Raw genomic sequence first — 18,589 nt, 5'->3', positions numbered from 1 at the left:
CACACTGTTAAACAGTGGCATATGTAACGTGCAACATGATGCTTGGAGATAAGGCTGCAATTAAAGGTGCTGGATTCCAGGCAACCAGCAAGAGTATATTGAAGGGATCGGCTTGTCTTTAAACAGTGCGTTTACCAGCATAGTAGCGGGTGCTGCTCCGGCAACTGCTTTTTCGACGAGTCCAAAATATTCTGTCCACGTGAATCGCTGTTCGGTTGTGGTTAAGAAGAAGACAGGCCATGTCTGGCCCACTGGGAGGGGTGCCACATGCATGACATAACAACAACCAGCATGGATAAAAGACTTTGTGACTTTCTTTTATTGATATCAGATCAATTACAGGAACAGCTGCAACCACATGGCTGCTAAACTGCGTGTCTAGAGGGATCTCCAAAGGAACAGACTTGCATCTCTGAGCTGAACCCAGTAGCCCTACTGATTGCACTCACCGCTTTCTAGTAGCGAGCTTTTGAGCTACTGCAGAAGTGTGCTATCCTTCTCCAAGGGATAGCTGTTGATTGCATTTCATTAAAAGGTAATGCCTCTTTCACTTTTGTGGCATCAAACAAATTTGTATAAACTCCTCTCCTTTGGAACTTCCAGTGCAAGAAAGATCTGGGGAAGTATATTGTCAGTTCTTCTAGTAGCTGGCAACAAACTGGAAACCTGTCACCGAGGAAGTAGCTTAGATATGCCAGTGGACACGGGGATGTGGAAGTGGGCACATTGTGCATCTTGTCCTTTAGTGCATTCTGGGAGTTAAATTCTTTTTTATTTGGCAGGGAAGGAAAAATATACTGTGGCTGTAGTCCATGCACACAGAGGTGGTGTACAGGGGATAAGGTTGCAATCTGGATGGTCAGCATAGTATCTACATTAATTGGCCATTGTTGCACTCGTGGATGTATTCTTTGCCTCCTTTCGGCACATTCAGGTTCTACAAAGAGGCATTTAATTACTTCTTGGTGAAAAATCTCTATAGGATGGTCCAAGGGTTAAATAACTTTATTTTAAATACACATATTTCTGTTGGATAGTAGGTTGTTAGTGCCACCCCTTTTGAGAAACGGAGGACATTGTTTACATTCCTTTGGCATAAGGCAGGAAAATGAAAGGCAGACTATTTTATTCACATGGTTACAGATTGTGCCAGAAGGTGGTCATTTAAGTCAAGGAAGTTTTTGGTAGAAAATGGGGTGAGTTTGATTGTGTTTAAGGTTCCTTAGCTTTGCAGCCATAATTCCTCACTTATGGTTTGTTTGGGTTCTTCCCTTTGCAAGTGACCTGTGGAGCAGCATTTCACAGTATTCTGAAAGAGGTGTGTGTGTTAAGTACCCTCAAATCACTTCCTTGACCTTGCAACCATAATGCTTCACTTATGGTGTGTTTGGGTGCTTTCCCTTGCAAGTGACTTGTAGAGATTCTGAAAGGTGACTGCCCTTTTGTTAAAAAATCTGCATCAGAATTAGGCACTTTTCACTCTTACCTGCAGAGATAATTTAAGTATTGTCTTACAAACTATCTGTCTACAGAGGAGACTAACTCCAGTGTTTCTGTCTCAGTTACGCTTCTGGGGATGCTTCCAGCAAGCCCAGTACAAAGATGCAACACTCATTCATCTCTGCATTCCTGACTCTCCTTAAAGGGTGGACCTCATGATCTGTCAGCAGAAAGCACTTTTCTGTGTTTCCTTCCCCTTAACAGTCCCTTCTGATTCCAGGAAAGTTTGTTCCCAGGATGAAAAGTGAATGCCCTGATAGCGACGCAGGACTGAAAGAAGTAGTGGCAAGGAGCAAGAAGGTGAAATAATCTTTTCTGCCACTTTTGCCAACACATTTTCACTGATGGGAGTCTCCTCAATCTCCAGCCCTTCAACCAACCTCTTTGGCACTTCCGCAAATGCAGAATAACGCACTTTCAATCCACTTTCAGTGCACTTCGCAGCTGTGCAGATAGCAAAATCCACTTGGAAAGAATTGTGAAAGTGGATTGAAAGTGCCTCATTCTGCATGTGCAGAAGGGTCTAAGTCTAAATCGAGATGCCTGTCTTACTCTCACAGTTTTTTCCCTTCCTTCCCCATCATTGGCTCACCTTCCATTCACCTTCAAGCTCCCATGCTGTTTCCTTTCCTCCCTTGTTCTCTTCTTGTTGTGCTTATCACTTCCCCCTGAAAACCCAAAATACCACCTGAAGTCCCCCACCACACACTATTGTCTGTGTCTGTGGAAATGGCACCTGTTACTGGTCAGGGTTTTTTAAAGCCCTGCCATTAAAAAAATAGGCAAATCTGGACTTTCTCTTGGGTTTTCAGAAACCCATACCTTAGGCTAGGGCGCCACTGGATTCACTGGAGTGCGGCCACTAAGGACTATTAAATATATGTACATATACTGAAAATATGCAAGGAGATGGAGTGGACCCAGTGAGTTTAGTTGTGTTAACGAGCTTCTTGTTGAATATATGACACTGCTTTATAACAGATCATTGGTCTGCATAGCTGCCTTATGTGAGTCTCTGGAAAGGCAGTCCATTAATCCCCTACATCAGGGGCTCCCAACTTTTTGGGCCTGTGGGAACATTTGAAATTGTGACATGGCTTGGTGAGCTTGGCAACAAAGAGGCCACCACAAAATGGCTGCTGTAGGAGGCAGAGCCAACCACAACTCAATTACTGCAGCTTAGCATCAGTAACCCAGTGCAGATCCATGTGCTGTGGTGGCAGCTGTTGCCAAAGCCAACATGTTGAAAAACTTCACAGCCTATCAAATCTCCAGTAGTCAACCAAAAGCCTTGCTGGAGAAAAGTCATACCTGGCCCCACCCACTACCTAAAAGTCACTGGAAAAGGTGTCTGCAGGTGCCATGGTTTCCATGGGCACAATATTGAGAACCCCAACTTTAATTAATTAATTAATTAATGGGTATGTTCTGGCTGTTTTGACTCACAGTAGCTCTCCATGGTCCCTGGATAAGACCTTTTACAGCCTTCTTTTTTTAAACTGGAAATGTTGCACATTGAACCTTGGACCTTCAGATGCAATGCAGGTACTCTGTCACAGAGCTGTGGGTTCTTGAGATATTAAAGTTAACACATTTATGAAAAGAACTGTAATACTAGACAATATTGTATATCATTTTGCACCTTATTATGCTAAATCAGTGTGGAAATATTCATACCCGGTGTGTTAAATTACTTGACGCTTTGTTTAGCTGGAGAATCTTGCATGCATAACCATCCACATATTACAAGCACTATGCAATTCTGCATCCGAAATGAAAATAAAAACAAATGGAATAATTGAACAAATATAATTTTAAAAAGACGAAACACACCCATAACTCATTAGTATTTTGTAGCCATTCTCAAAAATATAGACTTCTCTGTTTGTACTTTCTGTCATGCAAGCCACAGTTGCTGGCCTTCCTGTCAGTTAGTGACTAATTTTCCAGTTTCTGCATGTTTGTGTAGCTGGGGGAAAAGCAGTTGCCAGGAGGAATCTTTGACTCATGCTGTTCACCTCGGAAGGAGGATAGGAGAAAGGAACCTTGTTTCTCAGGGTTTCTTAACATGTTGGGGTTGCAGTGGGTGTGTATTGCAGACCCACATTGCATTGGTGACCAATATTTGTGGCTCACTATTCCACAAGCTGAGTCTTGTGAGTGAGGCCCCTTCTGCACGGGCCAAAAAACACAGGTGTAGGATGCTAAATAACCCGTTTTTTGGGGGACGGACCTTGCACAGATCCCGCCCCCAAAATGAGTCTGCCCCATGTTATTTACCGCAACCTGTTGTTGTTGGGGTTTTTTTGGAAAATCACTATATATGTGATTCTTTTCAAAAAATTCCAGGTTGCAGCCACTCGCTAGTGAATGGCCAGGCAGGAGGTGCTTTATTTGCCTCCCTTTCCCTTCTTAAAAATGTGTGGCTTGCATCTGCGTCGGTACACAGATGCAGATGGTCATATTGTGGTACATCGGCATGGCTGTGGGGGTTCGTTTGTGCATGCCTGCGTAGCTATGCGTGTATGGGAAGTGATAAGAAAATAGACGGGTCTCCGTGCAAAGGCGTGACAGCAACACAGGTTATTTCCGTGGGCTCCAATTGCTGCTTGCACGGATGCATGTGAATGTGGAAACAGGAAAATGGTTTCCTTTATGCCAACTGCAACCTGTTATATATTTATTGTACGGAAGGGGCCTGAGTTATGCTCCAGTACACCCCACAGCATGTATGTAGCCCCTCAGGTACTGTTGTGGGTTTGCCTCTGTTTGTTTATTCAGGAGGTATTATCAGTCACCTCTACAGAGATCTTCCCGAGGTGACTGGCAAAGTTAGAATGATAAAACCATAACATAAAAACCACCAACAGGTATTCCTCCTGCAAGTTAGTCACACCAGATGTACCTGTTTAAGACAAACTCACTTGGGTTTCCCAAATCTCTGCATAGCTTTTCCCACTTCTTAATTAGAATTGGAGATATGCCTTATTCCTGAGAAGGATCACTTTTAGAACCAAAAACAATTTGTGAGTGCCCCCTCTGCTGGCCACCCCTGCAGGGTAGGCCTAAGCTGGCTTCTTGGATCAAATAGGACACAACTCTGGCTTCTATTTACAGACACTTTACTTCCATCAGGTAGTCCTGCTTGTCTGTGAGCAGGTCAGCACTTGCCTTTACAAGCTGACTTGTGAAGGAACTGCACAAGAAACTTCTTTTTCCGTGTTCCTGCAAGCACTCCTGCAAGCTTGTGCCTCCGCATCACATCAACCAACCTCCCTCTTGTCCTGCTTCCCTTTTATCCCTCTCAGGAGATTACCTCCCTTCTGGGAGCCTCCTGTTCCAGCCTCCTAGAGGCAGGTGAGTTGTCTATCTTGCGCTGCCACCCTTCCTGACCCTCCTCCTTGATTGCAGCCTGGTTGGGGCTGTGCCAACCCACCCCTTTGTCTTAGGGTGCAGTGGGCCACCACTGGTTGCAACTTGGTTGGTCTGTGCTGTTTCCACTCTTCTCCCTGTAACTTCTGAGACTTGTTCTTGCTACTGAGGCTCTCCTGCCATTTCTCTGCAGTTTCTCCTGGCCCCTGGTTTTCTGGAGGTCCCTACTCCTGCTGGTAAGTTCAAGGGTGGAGCTACTGGTTGGAGGGTGCTCCAGGGTCCCTAGGTGGGCATCTGTGACAAGGAGAGAGGTGGAACAGTCTGCCTGGTGCTGGGAGGTGGCTCCATCCCTGGAAACAATTTCTTTAATTCCTGAAAATATTTGTTTTCAGAATCGAAAAACCATTCCTCCTCTGTGTTTCATTGTAAAATAAAGCTGCCTGGACCTCCAGAAGCGTATTTGTGTGCTGTGTGGTTTGTCCACCAATTCTGCTTCTCGCCATCTTAGATGGGGGTGGGGAAATACCCTTTGTGGTTTATTTAACAGGGTATATGTGAAATGATGCGCATCATTTCAGAGCACTACCAACACATCATTCTATATTTGCTAAGCATACCCATTCACTCATCAAAAATATGCTTAGATCACCTCCTACACTGTCAGTTTCCAAATCCACCCACACAGCAGCATGTCTGTGAGCAGGTCAGCACTTGCCTTTACGAGCTGACTTGTGAAGGAACTGCACAAGAAACTTCTTTTTCCGTGTTCCTATTTTCTTCTCTTTTACTTTTCACTTTTTTGATTTCCACTTTTATCTCTCAGTAGTCAGAGACAGCCAAAGAAATTTGGAGCCTACATCCCATCCCCCACTGGGAGGAAATATAATAATAAGCTAAATATTTTACTGTTTAGTTCCCTTTAGTGGCTTTTCTTCGCCATCACTGGTTTGCCAGTTTGTTTGCTTTGATTTAATGTCACCTGTCCTGCTTTTTATAATCCTGAAATATTAAATTCTGTTTCATAAACCTCTGCTTAAAAAACCCATGATAAAATATGTTTTTTTCTAGAAGATGATAATAATGATGATGGTGATGATGATGATGATTGGTTCCATATGTGTGGATATTATTATTGTTTATATATATGCTTCTTCCACAAGAAAGTTTGGAAGCTAGTTTGAGTTGATGGCGAGCAAGACAGAAGTATTAGATGCTCTGTCACATTCCCTTCCCAGGAGAGCTGCTGGGCGTCTGCTTCTTCACTCACTTATGCAATTCAAACCTGTCTGTGCGGCTCCCCAGGAGCCTTGGGGGCAAAGAAAGCTCATGCGCTTCCCGTCAGAGTTCTTTTCCACTCTCTCTTGATGTGATGGAGGAGCTATCTCAGTAGGTCAGAGGTACAGAGTGGTTTAGAAGTAGCCAAGGCCTCCAGCTTCAGCTCCCTCTGAGATCTGTCTACAACATATTGTGGGACCTGATCTTGCAGTGGATCTTGAGCTGGTAGTCTTAATGAAGACAGATGGGGATTCAGCCATCCTTGTACATAATTGCCTAAGGGATGGAATGTCAGGTGATGAAGCCCCAGCCAATGGTGTGCAGGACCCACAACATTCCATCCTGTCCCCACCCACCTTCCCGCAACCCAGGAACTTCCCCCACCCCAAACAATATGAGCTGCTCTCCTAGAGGGGAGGTCCCTCCCCCTCCATTCTTGAACCCATTTTATTTTAATTTAAAATCGGCTTTAGTGCTAGTATAATGTTTAGTACTAGTTTAGCGCTAGTATAGGCCTTTCCCCCCTAATTTTTTTCAGTTGAAAAACTGGAAGTTTTGAGGTATACTGTGCTCCTATGAAATATTTTCTGTTTTTGGAAATTTTGAGAAAACTCCTATGAAATATATTTTTTTGTTTTCAAGTATGTGAACTCTTTTAAAGACAAGGTGGATGTGCTATGGACCTATAAAGCGGTAGACACACAGCTCTTAAATCCAGTAATCATTTCTGTACTAGAAGGATACTTACCCATCTTCATGAGAGCAGCATGTAGGGCTTTCATTGCTTCTCAACAGTTTTATGCCTTCTGTTGCCCTGCTGACCTGACTTTGTTGACCTTTTCACATCTCTCTCAAACCACTGTGACACATTTACCCATAGACTGGGTAAAAAGTAGCTTACTGCCTTACCTTGCCAGAGGGACAAAAACTATTACAAGGAGGTGAGGCAGAAACTGCACCAAAGCTTCACATGAAAATGGAAAGTTTCATTGAGAACTGAGCTTGTGTGTGAACTGAGAGTGTACTCTGGGAATCAAAAAGGTACATGAGCGTGAGCTTGTAGTCTGTTTTTTTCTCCCCAAGTGTTGGGTATATGTGAAATTGGCTTGTATGAAACTAAGGCATTTAGAACTTCTAAATTCATTAATATGTAAAATATTGCAATTTTAGATGCTCAGTCAATTGTAAATGATTAATTTTATGTTGTTAAAGCAATAAAATGAGTTTAGGTTTGAAAAGACAGTAAGTATCGCATGTATTTCAAATTTGCCCAATATTTGTTATCCCCTAAAAAATGTTTTCCGTCCCTGTGGCTTTAAAATTTCTGGCAATTGTACATCTCTAATTGTACATAGCACAAATGACATGTGCTTGCGTCCCTTAACAACGCATGAGAAAGGTTGGATGTGTTTAAGCCAATCAACATCAGTGAACCTATTGATATCTTGTGACTGGAACTTGTTAATTCTTGATGGCTTAATCTGTGTGTTATGACTCTGCATTTATTGTGTTTTGAGGGGCAGGATCAAATCCTGTGTGCCAAGGGCAACTTGGATCCACAGACCTAACAAAAATGTATTGTTAGCTGAAGCTGGTTATTTCTTTCAGGCAAACTTCCAAAAACATCTGGTTAGCCTCTGTTTGAAATACAATGATAGCATAGTCGGCCTCGTGTTTTCATTAAGCAGCACTATGTGCTAGTGGGGTAGCAAATCCTGGCATCCTATGGTCCTCATTTGCTAATTTTTTTGGATAGTGTTTGTGCGAGTGTTTCTGTTTTCACTCAACCCTTCAAACAGCTCCTCAACTCTTTTTCAAGGAGCATCTCTGCAGCCCGCCCCAAGGGAATAGTCAATAAATTCCTTTAAAGAGCCATCACCCACTCCTCCCCACCCACTGTGCCTTTGACGTCCATGACTGTTTGTGAGTGATGCTCAGCTCAGGAAAGTGCAAATGTAGTTACCATGCCGACAGTGATGGTATTTTCAAATGGGCTAAAATTGCTTTCTGGCAAATTCATATTGGTACGGAGCCTGGGTGTGTCATGAAATTCATCACCCCAGTCAGTTTATAGGGACTGAGTGTGAGAAAAGATAAAACTTCCAGGCCATATTTTACTCCTTGCTTAATAACACATGGTATTGTAATTTTATTACTACTATATTAGTGCACGTGGCACTTTACAGAGTAGATTAAGCAAAAGGACAGATCCCTGCCCCTAGAAGGTTTCAGGCTACTTTTTGCCAGAGGGGAGGAGACAGAGAGAGACAAGGAAAGGTAGACACCCGAACTGAAATGGATGATTGAGAGCAAATATTCAGGTATATATAATAAGACTTGTGGTGGATGAGAACTAAAGGAACAGTAGAAAAGTTCAGCCTGTTTTGGAAAGTCTTCCAGGGCGTAACTGTGGGTTATGGCAATGTTTTTGTTTACTGTTTTTGTTTTGATCTCCTCCTGTGGATTAAGTGGTGTGTAATTTGCATATGAGCAGAATTGTTTAATAGATATACAGGTAGGAGCAAGTAGAACCAAACCTCAGTAGCTCTAAGGGCCACTTGACTTGGACCCTTTGGCCACTGTATTGCTTGGTACCAATTCAGCAGCTGCCTCCTTTTGCACCACTACCAGTAGGGGAAGGGTTAGCCAGTCACATAATTGGTGCCGCTGGCTGGAACTGAGTTGAGTGGCTCCTGAAGTGCTAGCTGGTAGGTTCCATTTTAAGTTGCCATTACATCATTGTTCATAGGTCTGCAGTGGATCATCTGGTGCTATTTCTCTGCCCTCTGAAGATACCAGAGTCTTAGGAACAGTAGTGTTCCAGTGTGGAGGGAAGATGAAATTCTCTGCTACTAACCTGTTCAGAAAACTTCAGCGTATGTTAGTTTGTACATATTGTTTGTGTGATTGTTTTAAGCACAGACCAGCAAATATTTTTGTATTATCAATAAATATATATTCAGTTAAATAAGTGGAATATATCCTTCTACAAACGGCTGCATTTATTGTAACACTGTTTCTTAGGCAGCTGCCACCACAGCACTGTTTCTTAGGCAGCCCCTTTGGCAGAGAAGAAGAATTTGGATTTATACCCTGCCTTTCTCTCCTGTACGGAGTCTCAAAGTGGCTTACAAATTCCTTTCCCCACAACAAACACCTTGTGATGTAGGTGGGGCTGAGAAAGTTCAGAGAGAACTGTAACTACCCAAGGTCACCCAGCTGGCTTCACGTGTAAGAGTGGGGAAACAAATCCATCACATAAGAGTCCCCTGCTCCTGTGGAGGAGGCAGGAATCAAACCTGGTTTACCTCTCTTAATCACTGTACCACACTGGCAGCACAGTCTCACAGCTGTTGTGTGCTTGTCTATGAAAAGTCAGAACTGTTTCCAGATGCAACTCACTTATCCAGTACAGCATCCATACATCATTGAAACTGAGGCAAAAACGCCGTCCCCAGGCCACCATTCGCACAGGGGGCGCAGCTGCATCGCAGCCGCGCCGCCCGACCGCCGCCCGACCACCGCGAAACCGGCGTTTCCCCAGAGCGCTTGGAAGCACTCTTGTTGGGGAAACGCTGCCTTGAAGCTGCTGCCGTTCGTTCGGCAGCGGCTTCAAGATGCCTCCCCCCCCAACTCGCTCCCGGCACTTACCTTGTCCCCAGGCACTTACCTTGTCCCCGGGGGCACGCCGGGTTGGCTGGGCGCCGGCGCTCCGCGGCACCGGCTGCCCGGCTCTTTCCAGGACCATCCGTGAGGACGGTCCTAGCGTCGTCGGGTCGGCGTCAAGTACGCCGACCCGGCCGCTTCCGCATTCGTGCGGAAACGGCCCAAGCTATCGTAGTGCTATAGCAGTAAATCGCAGCTGGATTTTTTTGGTCTGGACAATATAATTCCATGTCAGATGTTTACAATAACACAATAATAGCACAGCATCCAATGGTGTGTGGATGGCTCTCAAATTTGGTAAATGTGGAATTCAGCTTTAAAAACTAGTGCCTATACAGCCAGAAAAGTGAGACCAAACTGCTCACAAATGCAGTTCTAAAGAGTTACAAAGTGTGCGGTTTTAAACAGAATGTCCATAGATTTAGAAGTTTGTAACTCTGTTTAAGAGCGCACTGATCAAGATGGGAAGTCTGATTCTTGGAACATTTTGCTACCTGGTTTCTAGCAAATTGTATGCTTCCAGTAAAATGAGACATGTGGACTTTTCTGCATGGTTTCCCCCTCATACTTTCTGGCCCTATGCTGCTTTGGTTTATTCCGTGATTTCTGCTTGCACTTTATGCCTTTAATTTTCAGTTTGCTTTTTTCCCCCTATCTCCCCCCCAACCCCCCAATTTGTTTCCAGGTCTTTGGAGACCACTTTTACCCCAGTGACTTTTAATCAGCTTTTTCCTAAGACATAATATTTCTACCAGGTTTTTTTTTTTTTGCTTTCACCCACCTCTAGTCCATTTTCAATTATTGGACTGTGGTTATTGTTAAACTACTCCCTTCCCGCCCCAGATGAATTATTTCAATTTTTTAAAAGACCCTAAAATAGTGTTATAATGCTGTGGAGTTGCAATGATAGTTTACCAGGTTTTCTGAATTTCCATTCCGCATAGCATATTCACAACGAGTTTCAGTTGTTATAAATGAATTCGTTTTCCCTTTTTATAAATGGAAAACGAATTCATTTATAACGATTGCAACTCATTATAAAATGCTGTGTGGAATCCATCTGATATAAGGAGAAAGGCATATTTCTGCAAGGGATGGTGAGATAGAGACTTACTCTTTTTTAAAATGAAACCTGGGAATTCAGAGAACCTACTTAACTATAACTGAAACAAAACAATGTTACAGTTCTATTTTAGGGCCATTTTAAAAGATAAAGGGGGGTGCTCTGATTGCACCAATAATCACACTGATGACAACAGCACCCTCCCTTGAAAATCCTGATTTTTAAACTGAATTAAAAAAAATCTTCATTATTTAAACCACATGCAGATGAAAATAAATTGACTCCACAACTGTAAAAATACACAGGGGGGAGGAAGTGCGGAAAACCCTGCTCAAACTGATTCTAATACTTGTGGATTTACTCCTAAGAAAATCAGGAATAACTCCAGCAGGCAGAAAAAGTAATATAACATCTGTCTAGACTTTAGATCTTTATACACACTTGTTTTAAAACTCTATTGATCTAATGTCCTTTCTGAAACATATGGATTTTTAAAAAAGTCTTGTGATTTTTTCCCCCCTTCGTTGCCCGTGTCTACAAAAGAGTTCTGTATAATTAAAAACCTTGCTTCTAGCAATTTGTCTGTGCAACATTCACTTGCCCTGCATCTTTTGTTCCGCTGGACGACAGGGCTATAAAAGATGGGAGCATCAGCTTTGATTTTTTGGATCATGTGGCTCTTTCAGTGTTGTCTTTTGTATTGTTTCAATGCAAGATGGGGGAGATTGTTAAATGCAAAATGTTTCTGTGGCTAATGAGAAGAATTGTCAGCCATGGATGAGTTTGAGGGAGACGAAGGCCAGAGATCTCTGCAATAGAAAAGAGGAATGGCTTTTTGTTCTGGAGGTCACTGTTGATTAGAGGGAGAAAGGTGAATGGTCACTGCTTTATTTCCCCCCCCCCCCAAGTTTCACAGCAGAGGTGGGGGAGATATTCAGTGTGGGACACTAGCATTCGCTGACCCATGAAGACTAATTCCTCTCCCTCTTTACTCTTCTTCCAATGAGATGTTCTCATTCTCTTGCTTTGAAAAGCTGATGAATGACAAATCGGTAGCTCAGCCTCAAGGTGCGTTCTTTACTTAGTGGGTGATGGTTGTTGGCCAGTTGGATCAGAATACTGCTACTGCATTTTGCTGTGTTATGTGGGGCTTTGTGTGTGCATTAAAAAAATTAACCAGCTCTGTTAGAATGTCATTTATGAGTGAGATGACAATGGTTAATAATCAACTGTGGGGTTTTTGGTTCATTTATAAAGGGGGCAAAGAGATTTCAGTGGTAATGTCAGATAGGTTGCTGTGTTAGCAGCAGAATAAATAAAAAGGAGTCCAGTGGTGTATTAGAACCTAATAATTCATCCCAGCAAGTGGTCCAGTTTATCCTAGAATAAATGTTACTAGTTTTTAAATTGCCACTGAAATCCTGTTTATTTTGATTTTGATGAGAACTTTTCATTGGAGAAATTAGATCTATAGTTTGTATGGCCAAATAATATCTATACTAACAGGTCATGTATACCTCGCTGTATTTATTAATCCATGGGAACTCCAGTCAAATAGAGAGGTTAATTACATCAGAGCTTGTCCTCAGGTATATGAACATCGTTTTTTTAGGCTAATGATAGTATAGTATAAATAAATAATGGCAACACCTCAACATTTGTGTTAACTTTTGAGAATCCAAGCTGTTTCACATATATTCAGTAGAAGCACAATTTAAAAATACAACCTATTAAAATACCCAATAAATAGCAGCAAAAAATGACAAAACATTTCATGAAAGCGCTTATAATTAAAACGGTAACTTTAAATAGATTATTAAATTATTATTAAATAAATTATTAAATAAATTATTAAATTCCTAACCATATTTATAGGTCTATTAATTAAAAGCTCGACTAAATTGAAACTGTCTGGGGCTAGGCACAAGAAATAAACTTAGTGCCTGGTGAACAGAGACTGGAAGGCAACTTTATGCAACTTATCCCTGAAATCAGGCTCCATCCCTGAAGACTGGAAGATGGCCAATGTCACACCAATCTTTAAGAAAGGATCTAGGGGGGACCCGGGAAATTACAGGCCAGTCAGTTTGACTTCTGTTCCTGGTAAATTAGTAGAATCTATCATTAAAGATAAAATTATAAAACATGTAGAAAAGCAAGACTTGCTGAGGAAGAGTCCGCATGGCTTTTGCAGAGGCAAATCCTGTCTTACAAACTTACTAGAGTTCTTTGAGGGTGTAAACAGGCATGTGGACAGGGGTGAACTGGTGGACATTGTCTACTTGGATTTCCAAAAGGCTTTTGACAAAGTTCCTCACCAGAGACTGTTGAGAAAACTCAGCAATGAAGGAATAAGAGGGGAAGTCCTCCTATGGATTAAAAACTGGTTGAGAAACAGGAAGCAAAGAGTGGGTGTAAATGGGAAGTTCTCACAGTGGAGAGATGTTGGGAGTGGTGTCCCCCAAGGATCCGTTTTGGGACCAGTGCTCTTTAACCTATTCATAAATGATCTGGAAGTAGGGGTGGGTAGCGTGGTGGCCAAGTTTGCAGATGATACCAAATTATGTAGGGTGGTGAGAACCACAAAGGATTGCGAAGAGCTCCAAGCGGACCTTGATAAATTAGATGAGTGGGCTCAGAAATGGCAAATGCAGTTCAATGTAGCAAAATGTAAAGTGATGCACATAGGGGCAAAAAATCCAAACTTCACATACACGCTACAGGGGTCAGTGCTATCAGTCACAGACCAGGAAAGGGATTTAGGCGTCTTAGTTGATAGTTCCATGGGAATGTCAACTCAATGCATGGCAGCTGTAAAAAAGGCAAACTCTATGCTGGGGATCATTAGAAAAGGAATTGATAATAGAACTGCAAAGATTGTCATGCCCTTATATAAAGCAGTGGTGCGACCGCACTTGGAGTACTGTGTCCAGTTCTGGTCGCCGCATCTCAAAAAGGATATTGAGGAGATAGAAAAAGTGCAGAGAAGGGCAACAAGGATGATTGAGGGACTGGAGCACCTTCCCTATGAGGAGAGGCTGAGGGGGGATATGATTGAAGTCTACAAAATTATGCATGGGGTAGAAAATGTTGACAGAGAGAAATTTTTCTCTCTTTCTCACAATACTAGAACCAGGGGGCATCCATTGAAAATGCTGGGGGGAAGAATTAGAACTAATCAAAGGAAACACTTCTTCACGCAACGTGTGATTGGTGTTTGGAATATGCTGCCACTGGAGGTGGTGATGGCCACTAACCTGGATAGCTTTAAAAGGGGCTTGGACAGATTTATGGAGGAGAAGTCGATTTATGGCTACCAATCTTGATCCTCCTTGATCTGAGATTGCAAATGCCTTAACAGACCAGGTGATCAGGAGCAACAGCCGCAGAAGGCCATTGCTTTCACATCCTATATGTGAGCTCCCCAAGGCACCTGGTGGGCCACTGCGAGTAGCAGAGAGCTGGACTAGATGGACTTTGGTCTGATCCAGCTGGCTTGTTCTTATGTTCTTATGTTCTTAAGGCTATTCTGGGGCTTCACAGTCAGGGCCCTTCTGCACATGCAGAATAATGCACTTTCAATCCATTTTCACAATTGTTTGCAAGTGGATTTTGCTATTCCGCACAGTAAAATCTAGCTTAAAAGTGCATTGAAAGTGGATTGAAAGTGCATTATTTTGCATGTGCAGAAGGGACCTCAGGGAGAGGTTGTGACTCAGTTGTAGAACATCTGCTTTATGTGCAGAAAGTCCCAGGTTCAGTACCTGGCAGCTACATTTAAAAAGGTCAGCTAATAGGTGACATGATAGACCTCTTCCTTAGACCCTGGACAGCAACTGCCAGTCAGAAATAGACAATAGAGACCTTGATAGACCAGTGCTCTTACTTAGTATAAAAAAGTCAGATCTCTTGTAGCTGCCTGCCTCACTTTGGAAGATGGGGGGAAAGTGATGACATGAAACAAGGTCTGACTGATGAAAATAATGCATTCACAGGAGAAGACAATCTTTTAGGTACTCTGGCTCCTTCCGCACATGCAGAATAATGCACTTTCAAACTGCTTTCAGGGCTCTTTGAAGCTGTGCGGAATAGCAAAATCCATTTGCAAACAGTTGTGAAAGTGGGTTGAAAATGCATTATTCTGCGTGTGCGGAAGGGGCCTCTGTTCCTAAGGCATTTAGAACTTTCAGGACCAAAACTAGAACTTTGAATTGGGCATGGACATTTGTAGGCAGTTAGTGAAACTCTTAAACACTTGTGTAATAATTTGCCCATTGTGTACGCCTGATAGCAGTCCAGTTATTTCTTCCAGCATTAGCTGAACATTCCATTTAGTCTTCAAGGAAAATGCAATGTTGACAGTACTGCAGTAATCTGACCTGGAGATGATAAGAGCATGGTTCACTGTGGCTAGACCTCTCTTTGTGGGAAAGGTTTGCCATTGGCAATGCTGCTGGAACTGGTAAAAATCTGAGCATTCATCTGTGGATTTGGATATAACAGCATTGCCAGTCTGTGAGTCTGCTTTCGTAAGGGGAATCAAACTGGATCCAGGACCAGCAGTCAGCCCCACTGTCAGTGAACAGTACCTCTGAATTACCTGGACTGATCATAGAGTAGTTATGTTTTTATTCCTAGCCTAACCTGTAGTGAGGATGAAATGGAGGAGAGGAGAAATATGTGTATTGTTCTCAGAGGAAGGGTAGGATAAAAATGCATGATCTGAATATCTCTTCTGTCATGAAGGCTAAATCCACACTTGGAGAGCCGGAAGCCCCTGCATTTAAAGAGAATGACCACACAAGTCATTCTGATCATGACTCATGAGTTTCCCAGATTCTGCCCCCCCCCCTTTAAACTGGATAAAGAATAAGCTCTGTTTAATTAGGTTCAAGGGGGAACTTTGGGTGGCTGCCATGGATGCTGCACCCTCAGTCGGGACAGGGAGGGGATGCTTTCAAATCGTGCCAAGCACCATGCCCCAGCTGCACTGTACCTTACAAATGCAGTGACTGATGGGGAAGGAATGGAGACCGAAGCTAGCAGCAGTAGTGGGCCAAGTGAGAATGGGTGTGGGCAGACTTTGTTCTCCCTGTTCCTATCCAGTTTGCTGCTGCTGCCATACTAGGGAAGCATTTTTGCATTCCCATTACTATTGCACCATGCTCTTAGCAGATTACCTCAGAAAAGCCACTCACTTCTTCTCAGTTCCTCCTTTGCAGTATGGAGGTAATAGTTCTGACTTCCCTTGCATGGCTGTTGTAAGAATTATAGCTAGATAATGCCTGTGGTATTTTCAATCACCAAAAGGCACCATATGGGGTGCATCAAGCCGCTATGTTCAGCAAAGTTTTAAACTTTCCTCAAGCCTGTGGAGACTTCCTCCAACTTAAGAGGCTCATCTGTTGAACATGATGTGTACGTAAAGTGCCATCAAGTAAAGTTCTGTCAAACAGTAGGGTTTTCAAGGCAAGAGGGGATTTACAATTGCCTTCCTCTAAATAGCAACCCTTGTGTTCCTCAGTAGTCTCCCATCCAAATACTAACTAGGGCTGGCTTTGTTTACTTTCTGAGATCTAATGAGATCAGCCTAGCCTGGGCCACCCAGGTTAGGGCTGAACTTAATACACCTTGCTAAATATTCTTCTTGAAATACATGCCGATCTGGCAATAGCTATCCTAGTATATCACTGTTTTTAAGAGGTAACAGTGGCATAGTGCCAAGGGAACGTGGCATGATGCACCGGGATGGGGGCATTGCGGGGCGGGGGCACAGGACACAGGCATGCCCCAGGCACAGTTCCCCCTCGCTCTGCCCCTGAGAGCTACACATTAGGGGGAATGAGAGCTTAGTTGGTCCTTAGGTTGTAGTTGGAATGTGAAAACTTTGGAGTTTCACAGGACTATTTCTCAAACAACTGTGTGTCTGCCTTATATGTCAGTGAGTTTCCTGTAAAACTTCTCATCTATATAAATGAACTGAATTCAGCCTCTGGCATGCACAAACAGGTTCCACAACCAGTTGACCTGTGTCTGCTGATCCTAGCAGTGTGCCAAGTTATGAGATGGTGAATTCTTTTAGAGCAGGCAGCTGATTTCAATCTGGGAGTGATTTCTACAGATGAAGGGACAAGTCTGAGCAAATTAGGTAGGCTAGAATGTGCCTGGGTGTAGAGCTTTCTCTTTAAGAGCACAGTTCAGTGTAATTTTGCATGTCTGAAGACGGAGTGATCTTTCGAATAAGCTGAGCAAAGATGTTTGGAAGGTAGGTGCCACCCTTCCATTCTGTTCTGTTCTGTTCATGTAGAGTAGCAGTCTTTCTGCAAAGAAGGGATGTATATTTTGGGTGAAACCACAGTCCTCTTGCATTGCCTCCAAAATATATCCCGTCATTCTGAATTCTGCTTTCTGCCCTATCATTTTACTATACAAAGTGTAGAATACGTAGCAATGAAAATATTTTGTAGCATTCTTATTAATAGCTCTGGCTGGAGATAATTGTGTTTTTTCCATGGATTGCAGAAGTGTGAGAGGTCACTAAGGAACTGCACTCGCATGTCAAACTCTTCTCCACTCCCTAACTGAGCTTTGCCTTTCATTTGGTCTTCTCAAAGGGCCAATTGATTTACTAACATACTTGATCTTTACAGACCCATGGGGCAACATCACATCACAACGTTTACCAGGCAGACAATGTTTTACGGGGTATTCAGTGTATTGTCTAAAGCTTTCATGGCTGGATTCAACTGGTTGTTGTGGATTTTCCGGGCTGTGTGGCCGTGGTCTGGTAGATCTTGTTCCTAACGTTTCGCCTGCATCTGGGGCTGGCATCTTCAGAGGTGCATCACAGAGGGAAGTCTGTTACATACTTAAAAGACTGGACACAGTCTGTAACAGACTTCCCTCTGTGATACACCTCTGAAGATGCCAGCCACAAATGCAGGCAAAACGTTAGGAACAAGATCCACCAGACCACAACCACACAGCCCGGAAAACCCACTACAACCAGTTTTACTGGGTAGTTTGCCATTGCTTTCCCTTGTCATTTACACTCTATCCCCAGCAAGCTGGATACTCGTTTTACCAACCTCATATGGATGGAAGGCTGAGTCAAGCTTGGGCGGGCTGCCAGAAACTGACTTCCATCAGGACTAAACTCGGGTCATATGCAGAGCTTTGACTGCTGTACTGCAGTTGACCGCTCTGTGCCACAGGGCTCCTTACTTAGATATGTATTCCCTGCTGCTTCCCCCGTGTGGACCCAAAGCAGGTTACAAAGTCTCCCTTCTCTAGTTTATCTTCACAACCACGCTGTGAGGTATGGTTAGACTGAGACAGAGGAGTAACTGACCCAAAGTCATCCAGCGAGCTTCCATGGTAGAGTGAGGATTCAAACCTGGGTGCTCCAGGTCTTTACGCTGGACATTTGCTGGGGAACCACAATGACCCCAGCATCCTGACACAGGATCCTTGCATAGCTGAGGTGCACAGCTCTCTCTTTTTCACAGGATGCATGTAACGCCAGCACAATCAGACTGAATTAAGATGCTGCCGCTTATGAGGCCACCCTTCTCCTGTGGTCTGAAAGGCGGCTTCTTCCGTTTAGGGTGCACCCTGTCCCCGATCTCTGCTGAAATTGGCCATAGAATGTATTTATGCAGGAAGAGAACCAAAGTCTCTTCCCCGTCCATAGCAAAGGTCCTTCGCTTCAGC

At 43.3% G+C, this 18,589-nt stretch overlaps 1 protein-coding gene across 1 annotated transcript in view; it reads left to right on the top strand.

The window, feature by feature from the left end:
- Positions 1–18,589, top strand: part of TET3 (tet methylcytosine dioxygenase 3) — a 98,461-nt gene that overhangs the window by 3,050 nt on the left and 76,822 nt on the right. The gene's annotated exons all lie outside the window — the stretch shown is intronic.

The sequence above is a fragment of the Sphaerodactylus townsendi genome, linkage group LG12 (genome assembly GCF_021028975.2).
Source record: "Sphaerodactylus townsendi isolate TG3544 linkage group LG12, MPM_Stown_v2.3, whole genome shotgun sequence".
NCBI classification, from domain to species: Eukaryota; Metazoa; Chordata; class Lepidosauria; order Squamata; family Sphaerodactylidae; genus Sphaerodactylus; species Sphaerodactylus townsendi.
The sequence above is the reverse complement of the archived record's forward strand: the minus strand, read 5'-3'. Positions and strand labels throughout refer to the sequence as shown.